Here is a 12521-nt window from a genome sequence, read left to right as displayed (position 1 = left end):
TAATTCCTTCTTCATCAAAAAATTTTTTGAATTCAGCTGAGAGAAACTCTCCCCTCGATTTGTTCTAAAACACTTCAGTTTCTTTTCAGTCTCAATTTCAGCTGTCTTCTTAAATTTCTTGAATGCTTCGAAAGCCACATGTTTGCTTTTCAACAAGAAAACCCACATGTATCGTGAATAATCGTCAACTAGAAGCAAAAAGAATTTATTACCTCCTGGAGTTGTTGGTGTAATAGGACCGCAGAGATCTCCATACACCAATTCAAGTTTTTCTTTTGCTCTAAACTTCGCAGCATGTGGAAAGGCTTTCCGATGTTGTTTCCCCACAGTACAACCATCACAGACTTGATTTGGGAACGAGATGTCTGGTAAACCTTGTACCATTTTCTCTTTGGACAGCTTCTTCAACGCTTGAAAATTTAAGTGACCATATCTCGCGTGCCATAGCCAACTCGACTCTGTTATGCTTGTCATCAAGCATACTTTTTCGGCAATCTGTAGATCTGCAATAAACAGTCTGTTTTGTTGTCTTCTCACCTTGATTATGAGTCTATTTGAGTTATCATAGACCCTCAAGACTTCACTTTCAATGAGTATTCGACCTCCACTTTCATCAATTTGGCCAAGGCTAATAATATTACTCTTCAATTTTGGTATATAATATACATTGGTTAGGGTCAGATGTTCACCATTTTTGCATTGAAATATAACTGACCCAATCCCTTGTATATCAATTACAGAACCATCACCAAACTTAACCTTGCCACAAATAGAATAATCAATTTCAACAAAACAGTGTTTATCACCTGTCATATGATTGGTAGCTCCAGTGTCGAGGTACCAACCTACTCCTTTCATGAGACACCCACTCGTGGCAGCAACATATGCTTCTCCTTGAACCCCATTCAATTCGACAGCTTCAATCATCATCAAAGAGGGTTCTTCAAAGTAAATCTGACCATTCAGCTCACAAGTTTCAATCATCAATAGGGACTCTTCTCCATCATCTCTCTCGGTCAGATTTGCTTGCTCCTCTCTCTCCTTCGATGAGCATTCTGATGCGAAGTGTCCCATTTTTCCACAACTGTAACATTTGATTTTTGATTTGTCGAATTTCTTCTTTTGCGATTTCGACTCATCATCACCGCCTCGGCTTGACTCACCACTGTGTCTTCCTCTGCCACGACCGCGTCCTCCGCGTCCTCTGCCTCTACCACCTCTTGTATCAGTAGTCTTGTTCTTTTTAGCCTCCTCCCTAGCTTTCCACTCAGCTCTTGTAAGAAGAACTGTTTCATCAGATCTCCCACCACAGCAAAGCAATCTTTCTTCATGAGCTTTGAGTGAACCTATCACCTCCTCAACTGATTTGGTGGTTAGGTCACTGAATTCTTCAATTGTGGCTGCGATCTGTAGAAACTTTGGTGAAACTGATCTCAACAGTTTCTTCACCACTTTTACTCCCTCCATAGTGTTGCCAAGGCTTCTCAGCTTTTTGACAATAATCGTGAGTTTCCCTGAGAAATCATCAACATTCTCAGAGTCGCTCATTCTCAACGCATCGAACTCACTCCACAATGACTGAGTTCTCACTTCTTTAACCTTGTCTGCCCCTAGGTTCATTGTTCTCAGCATACTCCATGCTTCCTTTGCGGTCTTCTTTGCACCCAATTGAAGCAAGGTATCTTCCCCTATACCTTGGTAAATGGCAACCAATGCCATTTTGTCTCTGCGACTATCAATTGGGCCAGGAGACTCAACTGCGTCCCACACTCCTTGAGCCATCATAAAGACCTCCATCTTTGTAACCCATGTTGCGTAATTACTCTTTGTCAGCATAGGATATTTTAACGAAACTGAACTTTCTTTCTCAGGGAACAAGATACCTCTAGCTATAGTAGAACTCTCTTCATTTGAGACTTCCTCACTTTCTTTTAACTCTCTCTCTTTCTGTTCTCTCTCTCTGAACATTCTAGCTCTCTCAATTTCAAGATAAGACATCTTAAGGCCTTGATCTTAAGGCTCTGATACCAAGTGTTAGAATATCAGAAAAAAACAGTAGAAATCGAGAGCAACACAACTGAACAGAGAAAAAGATTACTCTTTCTTCACATTCTCTAAAACTCTAAAATACACAGCAATATATAGAGGGAAAAAAAATTTAGCGGAAATCTGTTGTAACAGATTTGCTCAATATCTGCACTAACAGTAATTTGATGAGTTGCAAAACTCACAATTTTTTTTCCTCATTTAATTCCTTGATTTTACTGTAATTTTTATGTAAATATTTAATTTTAATTTGAATTTAATTTTGTACAGGGTTGTTAGCAAAAGTTGAAAAAAGGAAGAAAAAAAGGCAAAATTAAAGGATTTTTATACTGGGAGGCGATGGGGAGATAAGATAGATTTTGCCACCTAAGCAAAGATAGTATCAGCTTCGAGTGGAGTCAATTTGAATCAAACTCAATCGGATGAGGATAGAGATAAGATGAAGATAGAGATAAGATAGGGATAATAGTTTTTATTTTAAGTTTTATCTTTTTGTGCCTATATAAAGGCTCCTAGCATTCAACCTAGAAAAAACACGTTCTACCTCTCACTCTCATTTCCTCTCTTGCTGTTCTCCACCTTCTTCTCCATCTTCTTTTCTTTTTCTTTTTCTTTTACTTAGTTGTTATAATTTTATTATGGCTATGAGTGGCTAAACATTTATTTTTCAGTTGAAGGTTAAATTAAATTGAGGTTTGTTCAAGTTGTGAGGTTATGTACTTTAATTCTCTTCATCTTATTTTCTATTTTCTATTAATTTCTGAATTCGAGGAATACCACCTCCATTGTTGTTTTCTTGAGAATTCAAGAGGCCTATTGAATCTCTTGGGAAGACAACATATTGCTAATTAATCTAATTAAATCCGTAATTGTTTAATTGGGTTAATAACAAGTGGCAATTAATATATTAGTTTATATTAAGAAATTAGTTGATTTGATTTAAATAAAACGCGTGTTTTTATTAATCAAGTTTGAGTTCTTCTCTCTTAAAGCCGTTGACTAATTAAATCTACACGCTTGTTGGGGTTATTAGTTGACTAGGAATTAATTTAAGTGCGAAGCGGATTAATTTATTCATAAGGAAGAATTGGTGGGATTCGCGTGTTTGACCACTATAACCAAACAATAGATAATAAAATGAATTATTTTTTTTAATCAATGATCAACTGCAAAATAACTCAATTTGATTACCTTCAGCTGAAAGTTTTAATTAATTAGTTGTTTCTAAATTTTCAATTACATTATTTATTTATTTTCTCTTAAGTTTATTTTTATTGGCTTGCCCAAGGCACAACCATTTTCATAAAAAAGAAAAATCTCTTTTTCTCACTTTTTCATTAAACTATTTCTCTATTTCAATTTGGTCATTTAAATTAAGCAGATTTGAGGTCTCTGTGGGATCGATACTCACTCACCCTATCTTCAAGTTCTTAACAATCAAGAGAAGGGAAGTAAATTTTAAATTGACGGATTCGGCACCCGTCAAATTTTGGCGCCGTTGCCGGGGACCTCTAACAATTTGTTTTTGTTTTTATGACCAGATCTGAGAATAGCAGGATTCAGTTTGATCCAGAAATTGAGAAGACTGCAAAAAGGTTGAGAAAAGCAACCAAGTTGCAAAAAAAGGCCAATTCGGGAGCCTCTCAACCATCTGCCCAATCCCCTTTGCGCACCGAAGAGACCTCATCTTCAACACTAACTGAGCCACTAATTGATACAAACCAAAGAGACAATATGGCTGCAGCTGCTGCCACTGAAGAGCAACCCCTTTGCATCACATACCCAATACTGAATGGTCCATTGGAATTACGAACAGGTATGATTCATATGTTACCAAAATTCCAAGGCTTGGAGAATGAAGACCCTCATCGTCATCTAAAGGAGTTTTATGTGGTCTGTTCAAGTATGAGACCACAAGGTATAACTGACGAACAAATAAGGTTGGTAGCTTTCCCTTTCACTTTAATTGAATCTGCTAAGGATTGGCTCTACTATTTGCCCCCAGGTTCAATCACCACTTGGGCGCAAATTAGAGACTTATTCTTAGAAAGATTTTTCACAGCGACCAAAGCATCATCAATAAGAAAGGAAATAAGTGGAATTAAACAAAGAAAAAATGAAACTTTACATAAATATTGGGAAAGGTATAAGAAATTAATTGCAAGTTGTCCAAAACATGGAATCACTCCAAAACAACTTAATCTTCACTTTTACGAAGGACTTTTGCCATTAGAACAAAGAATAATAGATGCTGCTAGTGGAGGAGCCATTGCAGAAATGGAACCTGAAAAAGGTAAAACTTTAATCTCCAAATTAGCTGCCAACTCTAGACAGTATGGCCAAGAAGAGGACATTTCAAGAAATGCCAATGAAGTAAGTATTGCATCTTTAGATTCTAAAATTTCACAACTAACAGCTGCAATTCAACAATTGGCTACAGGGAATAATGCAAGAACTTGTGGCATTTGCAAACAAGCAGATCATCCCACAGATATGTGTCCTATCCTTCAAGAAGGAGAGCAACAGGTAAACGCCATTGGAGGGTTCAATGGACAACAATTCAATGGACAACAAAGGAAGTATGACCCATTTTCAAGCACTTACAATCCGGGGTGGAGAGATCATCCAAACCTTAGCTATGGGAATAGACCGCAGAACTACCAACCAAGAACCAACTATCAAGCTGCAAAATCAGGTATGTCTCTAGAAGACATTGTTCAATCCCTTGCTAATAGCACTCTTGCTTTTCAACAGGAAACAAAGTCAAGCATTCAGAATTTGGAGAATCAAATGAGCCAACTTGCTACATCAGTGAGCAAACTAGAATCTCAAGGGAAACTACCCTCTCAAACCATACCAAATCCAAAACAGAACGTAAGCGCAATTATGCTGCGAAGTGGGAAGGAGTTAGAATTTGCCAGCCCGAAGAAGCTTGCCCAAGGCAGTAAGGCAGACCAGAAGACAGAAGCAGAAATAGAGATTCTAGAAGAGAAAGAACCCCAGAAATCTGAGGAAGAACAATCTCCAATACAGGTAATACATCCACCTTTTCCCGAAAGATTTTCTCAATCAAAAAGAGAAAAGGAAGAGAAAGACATCTTGGAGATTTTTCGCAAAGTCCAGGTAAACATACCCCTTCTTGAAACCATAAAGCAAATACCCAGGTACGCGAAATTTTTAAAAGACCTTTGCACTAATAAAAGAAAATTGTATGGGTACGAAAATATTAAAGTAAGAGAAAATGTATCAGCTGTACTCCAAAGAAAAATTGCACAAAAATGTAAAGACAAAGGCATGTTTGCGATATCATGTAAAGTTGGAAACCTTGAAATCAAGAAGGCAATGTGTGATTTAGGAGCTTCCATAAATGTTATGCCTCTGTCAGTTTATTTGTCTTTGGATGCAGGTCCTTTGAAACAAACAGGAGTTACACTCCAACTCGCCGATAGATCAATAGTTTATCCTAAGGGCGTGTTGGAAGATGTTTTGGTTCAAGTGGGAAGATTAATTTTTCCAGCTGACTTTTTTGTCTTGGATATGGAAGATAACAATTCATCCCACTCTACAGATTTATTGCTAGGAAGACCATTCCTCAGCACAGCTAGAACGAAGATCGACGTACATGAAGGCACACTTTCAATGGAGTTTGATGGAGAAGAGCTAAAGTTTAATGTTTATGATGCAATGAAACATTCTGATGATAATTTTTCTCTTTGCAGCATAGATATAATTGATCCTCTCGCTCAAGAAGCCTTTGAACTAAGCAAGAAAAACAAGTTGGAGGTAGTTTTAATCGAAAACTTGACAATGGGCTGCCTTGACAATAGGACATCGCAATTCAGTGAAGAAATCATAGAAATAAACCACTCATTGGACACTTTGAATCATAAGGCACCAGAACTTGAGTTAAAATTACTTTCAGCTCATTTGAAATATTTATTTTTGGAAAGTAATAACACATTTTCAATCATAATCTCCTCCAAGTTGAATCCTTTAAAAGCAATGAAGTTAATTTGGGTGTTGAATGAATATGAAGAGGGAAGTGGATGAAACATAACATGCCACTGTCCAGCCTAGGACAATAAACAAGGGCGCTACTTGGGAGGCAACCCAGGGTTACAGGCTTGCGCAAGCCTGTAGAGTCACAAGTAAGTTTTCCTTTTAGGTTTTAGTTTTAAATTAATTTATTTGTTATTTTTGGAGCAGATTGGATTTTCTAGGCAATTCGGGACTTTAGGAAACCTTTTTGAAGATCGTCAGCGCCGCCTCCGCTGCCATCCACTTCCTCGCCGGATGCAACCACACACCAGCGTTTGCAGACGTGATGAGTTATGATGATGAGGAGATGAAACATGAGATTTTGAAGCAACTCCAAGACCGAAAAATGAAACCCACCACCAACTTGAGTTCTATGGACTTACTCCTCAGGGAAGTTTTTTTTAACTTACTTTTATTTTATTTTGTGGACTTCCCCGTTTGATTGAATTTTTTCCACATTGAGGACAATGTAAGGAGTAAGTGTGGGGGGAGATGTGGTATGGAAATTGAAGTTTTTTTTTTTGTGATTGATGATTGATGAACATTCTGAAATTTTTGGAAATTTTTGAGAATTTTTATTTCTTTTTCTGCCATTTTTCTTTGAGTTTTTGGTGTTTGAGGTAGAGGCTTGCCCAAGCCTATAAAAACTTTTGTTATTTTGATTCTCAGCACTTGCACTTTAAATTGTTTCTCATTTTTAATTTTTAGAATTTCCAATATTAAGCATCATTTTATTCAAAAAAATAAAAAATAAAAAATAAAAAATTTTTACAGCCCCATTCTTACCATGAGAAATTGATATGTCCTCTATCGTAGAATCTAAGTTTTTATGTCATTTGCATGCTAGCTTAAATAGAATAAATTTATCATTGTTCATTTTATTAGTTTTATTTTTAAGGCTTGTTTTGAAATATCATGAAGTATGGTCCTTATTTAAATAGTTGGGTAAAAAAATGCATATTCTTTTAAATGAGTTGCTGCCCTTTATTGAGAATGAATTAAAGGATATTTTCTAGACTATATATTTATGTGGAAATTAAGGGGTGTCGCAAAAAAAAAATAATAAAAAAAAAGAAAAAAGAAAAATAAAAATAAAAAATAAATGCACTCCTATGACTCATTCCTCTAGTTGCTTGATCAATTGGTTACCAACCCGATGGCCCAAGTAGTGCGGTACTTGGTGACCCCTTAAGGTAATTCTGTATGGAGAAATCGGTGTTTGGGAGAGTATCACCCCTTTTGGGCCGTTTAAAAAACTCGCCCATACCTTTTTATTGGGTAATTATGAGTGGAGCTAGTAGCCACCTGAGCTGAATAACCTGGGGCAAGTGGCTCAGTAACCATTTGTTTCACGTTCACTTTATCGGTTTCAGGCAAGATATAGTAGGAAGTGTAAAAAATAAATAATAAACCCCCAAATCTTTAAATTTTATTGGTCTAGTCAAGAGTTCTAAGATTCTATTCTTTTAAAAGGGCAGTTTAATATTATATGGCATTCTAATATTTTATGTGCTTGAAATAGAATTGAGGACCAACTTTATGAGTTGAGAAACATGTTTTAAATATGAAACTTATTGAAGTGAACTTTGGTGAGTTAAGCTATTTCTGCTATCATCCTATTGCATGACAATTTGGTTCTTTGCTTTGGACAAATTAAATTTCAGATTGGTTGAGGACAGGGCTGTATTTCATTGTTTCATTTCAATTTTTGTGCTTGAGGATAAGCAAAGGTGCAAGTGTGGGGGAATCTGATGAGTTGCAAAACTCACAATTTTTTTTCCTCATTTAATTTCTTGATTTTACTGTAATTTTTATGTAAATATTTAATTTTAATTTGAATTTAATTTTGTACAGGGTTGTTAGCAAAAGTTGAAAAAAGGAAGAAAAAAAAGCGAAATTAAAGGATTTTTATATTGGGAGGCGATGGGGAGATAAGATAGATTTTGCCACCTAAGCAAAGATAGTATCAGCTTCGAGTGGAGTTAATTTGAATCAAACTCAATCGGATGAGGATAGAGATAAGATGAAGATAGAGATAAGATGAAGATAGAGATAAGATAGGGATAATAGTTTTTATTTTAAGTTTTATCTTTTTGTGCCTATATAAAGGCTCCTAGCATTCAACCTAGAAAAAACACGTTCTACCTCTCACTCTCATTTCCTCTCTTACTGTTCTCCACCTTCTTCTCCATCTTCTTTTCTTTTTCTTTTACTTAGTTGTTATAATTTTATTATGGCCATGAGTGGCTAAACATTTATTTTTCAGTTGAAGGTTAAATTAAATTGAGGTTTATTCAAGTTGTGAGGTTATGTACTTTAATTCTCTTCATCTTATTTTCTATTTTCTATTAATTTCTGAATTCGAGGAACACCACCTCCATTGTTGTTTTCTTGAGAATTCAAGGGGCCCATTGAATCTCTTGGGAAGACAACATATTGCTAATTAATCTAATTAAATCCGTAATTGTTTAATTGGGTTAATAACAAGTGGCAATTAATATATTAGTTTATATTAAGAAATTAGTGGATTTAATTTTAATAAAACGCGTGTTTTTATTAATCAAGTTTGGTTCTTCTCTCTTAAAGCAGTTGACTAATTAAATCTACACGCTTGTTGGGGTTGTTAGTTGACTAGGAATTAATTTAAGCGCTGTAATACCCGGCTAGAATCCGGCACCGGAATTCCTGTTGTCTGGTGGAATCTAGGGTGTTGGAGTTCTATTGAAGGGTAGGTCTTATGTTTTACTACGTGTTATGATGTGTTTTAATGCTTTTCAGTTAAATAAAATTGAGTTTTGAGTTGAAATGACCCAAGGCAGATGAGCCAAGTTCGGCCGCCGAAGGTAAGTTCGGCCGCCGAAAGTGCCCAATGTTCGGCTTCCGAAGATTAAGTTCGGCCCCCGAATGTTGCATGGTCTTGCATGCGATTCGGCAGCCGAAGCTGAGTTGGCCATCCAGTTTTTGGGCATCCTTAGTCAGCATTTTGGACAGGTGTTATGTCCAACTTGTTGCCAGAAGCTTGGCCACGTCTCCCCTGGTTTATTTGCTGAGTTTGAGCAGCTCATGCAGAGTGTTTTGATAGTTCACAAGGTTTTGAATGTTTTGAAGCAAAAAGCTAAGTTTGTGAGAGTTTGAGAGTTTGAGGAGAGTTGGTCCGTTGTCCTTAGTTCAGAGTGTTCATCTTCTTGTTACAGGAGGTAAGTAATGCTCTTGAACCTGTTTATGTGTTTTCTGAAGGTTTTATGGAAGTTAAGGGAGAGAGATGCATGTTTAAGTGAGAAGTAGTGGTTTTGATGATTTATGCATGTATACATGTTTTTGTGTTATGTTTGATTTGTTGTTTGGGGTTATTAGATAGTTTTGGACCCCTGTGATCATATACTTGAGTATATGTGTGTTGAGGAGTTGGAGTATATATGTTTTGAGTGGTTGAAGGGAAGGAGAAGATGGTTTGCCGTTGAAGCTGAGTTCTGGATGAACTCAGGTTCGGCAGCCGAAGGTTCATTCGGCCGCCGAACCTCCTGCATGGTGGCTTGGTTGCCACAGCTTGCCCCCGAGTGTTTTTGCATGTTCGGCTCTGTTTGGGGGATTCGGCCGCCGAAGGTGCTTGAGTTTCGTCTCTGGAGAGGACATTCGGCCGCCGAATCTGCCGCTGAAAGTGTTCTGTCCAGCTTTTCTTTTGCATGCTTTGCATGAGTTTAAGAGAGTTAGTCATAAGCTTGTTTGGTTCCTCATTTGAGTCCATCTGTATAGGTACAGACCAGAGGAACCAGAGAGAGCAGCAGTGAGTTCTGCTCCAGAGTTTCCGAACCTGCAGAGTCAGTCAGTCCAGAGAGCCAGAGGTGAGTGGAACTAAACTTAGTGCTTTTAATGAAACAATGGAATGTTTTAGCATACCTCATGCATCATGATTATGCCAATAGGTTGACTGCATTAGTATTCACGAATATGTTGCATTGCATTGCTAATTGTTGGTGTGAGTAAATGCTGAATGATCCAATAGGCTCTGAGTTAAGACCAGGAGCCTTTGACTACGCCCTGGCAGGTATAGTAAAGACCAGAAGCCTTTGACTACGCCCTGGAAATGGTAAGTACAGAGGTGTTATACACATATACATATATGACAGGAAGACCAGGTGCTCGATTCTACGCCCTGGCACGGAAGTTACTGAGGCTATGTGGTGACAGGTTTACTCTTGATGTGGCTTGTTTGTGTTATGACGCATTCCATGAGATCATGTTTTCCTGAGATGTTTTACTGTTCTACTCACTGGGCTATAGAGCTCATCCCACTCCCTTAACCCCAGTTTTGCAGGTTCAGTGTACAGTGTACAGGGACAGTTCAGCAAAGTACAGGAAGAGTAAAGAGATTTGTAATAGCTTAGAGTGGACATGTAATATTAACATAGTTGTGTATACAGTTAGAAATGTGCTTGACCTAGTGATGTATATTTTGTACATGATCTGTATATGTATATATGTTTTCCTGTATGTGAAAACCAGGCTTAACAGGTATGAGTTAACCCATCTAGAGCAAGCTCTAGTCAGGGATACAGAGTACAGAGTACATGAGTACAGAGTACAGAGCTAGTGCATGCACAGGTTAAGCCTTGGGTCAGAAAAGAGTTGTCATTTTCACAGAAAATGTATGATCATGTATGAGGATTACAGGTACACAGAGAGTAGAGCAGGCTTGCTACGGGTTCTGGCGGCCTTAAGCCGACCTGAATCCTAGCGCCGGTGACGGTCCAATTTGGGGTCGTTACAGATTGGTATCAGAGCCCTAGGTTCATATGATCGGACCTATAAAGAGAGTGTTGGGCTCATAGAGACTAGAGTTGGTCAAGCACAATAGGAAATCATGTCCACTAGGATAGGATATGGAGTCCTGTCTCTTTGATGCTATGTAATGCTATGCATATGTGTTATCTTTGAGATATATGTTTATGTGCTGATATGCTATAGTGTGTGTTGTTTTCCAGAGTTAAGATGCGAGGAACTCGTCGATCAGCTCGATTGACTGGAGTCCCATCAGATAGTGAGGAATTAGCTGCTCGTCCTCCTGCATTGCCGAGGGCAAGGTCACAAAGATCTAGCAGGGAAGGCATGTCAATAGACCCTAGAAGGTCTGTAGACGAGAGCAGAAGAGGGATAGTGAGAGGAGGTGGCTCAGAAGAAGAGAGGGAGGCCATGGAGACTGATCCGTCTATGGATGAAGGTATGGGCGACTCCGAGGGAGGCGTTCAGGCCTCAGGTTTTGGCTATCCATCCTTGTTTCAGGAGCCAGAGTATCCGATGGAGGGTATGTCGGAGTACTCTCGATTTGACCCATATCCTACATACATGCCATATATGCCATATCCTCACTATTACCCATCATATCCACCATATCCTATGTATCCACCCTCCCCTATTCATCCAAGTGCAGCACACCCAGAAATAACTGAACCAGCACCTCCACCACCACAAACAGAACCAGTAGCCCCTGTTGCCCAAACTTTTCCATCTAGTTCATCTGGAAGTAAGGTGAAGATGACTGAGTACCTTAAATTGGATGCTCCTAAGTTTAATACAGGAGATGATCCATTGGAGTACCTGAGAACTGTGAAAATGATTACTGATGAGTTGGGTGCAGATGATAGTAGAGCCATAGAGATGGCGGGATTTACACTGAAATGTAAGAAGGCTCGGGAATGGTTCAAGAATTATATAGAGCCCAGAATGAACAGTATGTCGTGGGGAGAGTTCGCCAATGAATTTGCAGGGTGGGCTTTTCCTGATAGCTCCAAGGAGATGAAGATAATAGAATTTGAACAGTTGAGACAAACAGATGAGATGAGTGTTGATGAGTTCACGGATAAGTTCCTGGATCTGCTTCAGTACGTGGGTCAAGCCTATGATACTGATCAGAAGAAGGCAAGGAGATATACCATGAGACTTCATCCCAGGTATTCTTCTTTGATCCTACCAGCAGAAAAGGAGAGTTTTCACTCTATTATAGATGCAGCCAGAAAGATGGAAGCTAGTGCCAATATTCAGAAACAATCAAGGGCACAGGCTTTGGGTTCTAAGGCCCCTAGTTCAGGTTCTACAGGCAGTAAGAGATGGGATAGAGCGAAAGGAACAAGGAAAGGGTTCTGGAGTAAAGTTAAGTCTGGTCTGGGAATGGGTAGTGGCTCAAGCTCTGGCACAGCTATTCCAGCATGTAGGAGATGTGGGAGACCACACAGAGGAACTTGTCAGTTGGGATCTACAGCTTGTTTTAGATGCGGACAGGAAGGTCATATTGCTCGAGAGTGTCCTCAGGTGACTTTTATGGCACCTTCCCAGCAGATGAGTTCAGGCAGCGTAGCACAACCCGTAGGGCAGCCAGCGGCTTCAGCTATACCTCAGAGTAGTGGTAGAGGTAGAGGGAAAGGGGCAGCCTCTACTTCAGT

The sequence above is a fragment of the Manihot esculenta genome, chromosome 11, assembly GCF_001659605.2.
Source record: "Manihot esculenta cultivar AM560-2 chromosome 11, M.esculenta_v8, whole genome shotgun sequence".
Taxonomy (NCBI): domain Eukaryota; kingdom Viridiplantae; phylum Streptophyta; class Magnoliopsida; order Malpighiales; family Euphorbiaceae; genus Manihot; species Manihot esculenta.
Note: the sequence above shows the minus strand (reverse complement) of the source record.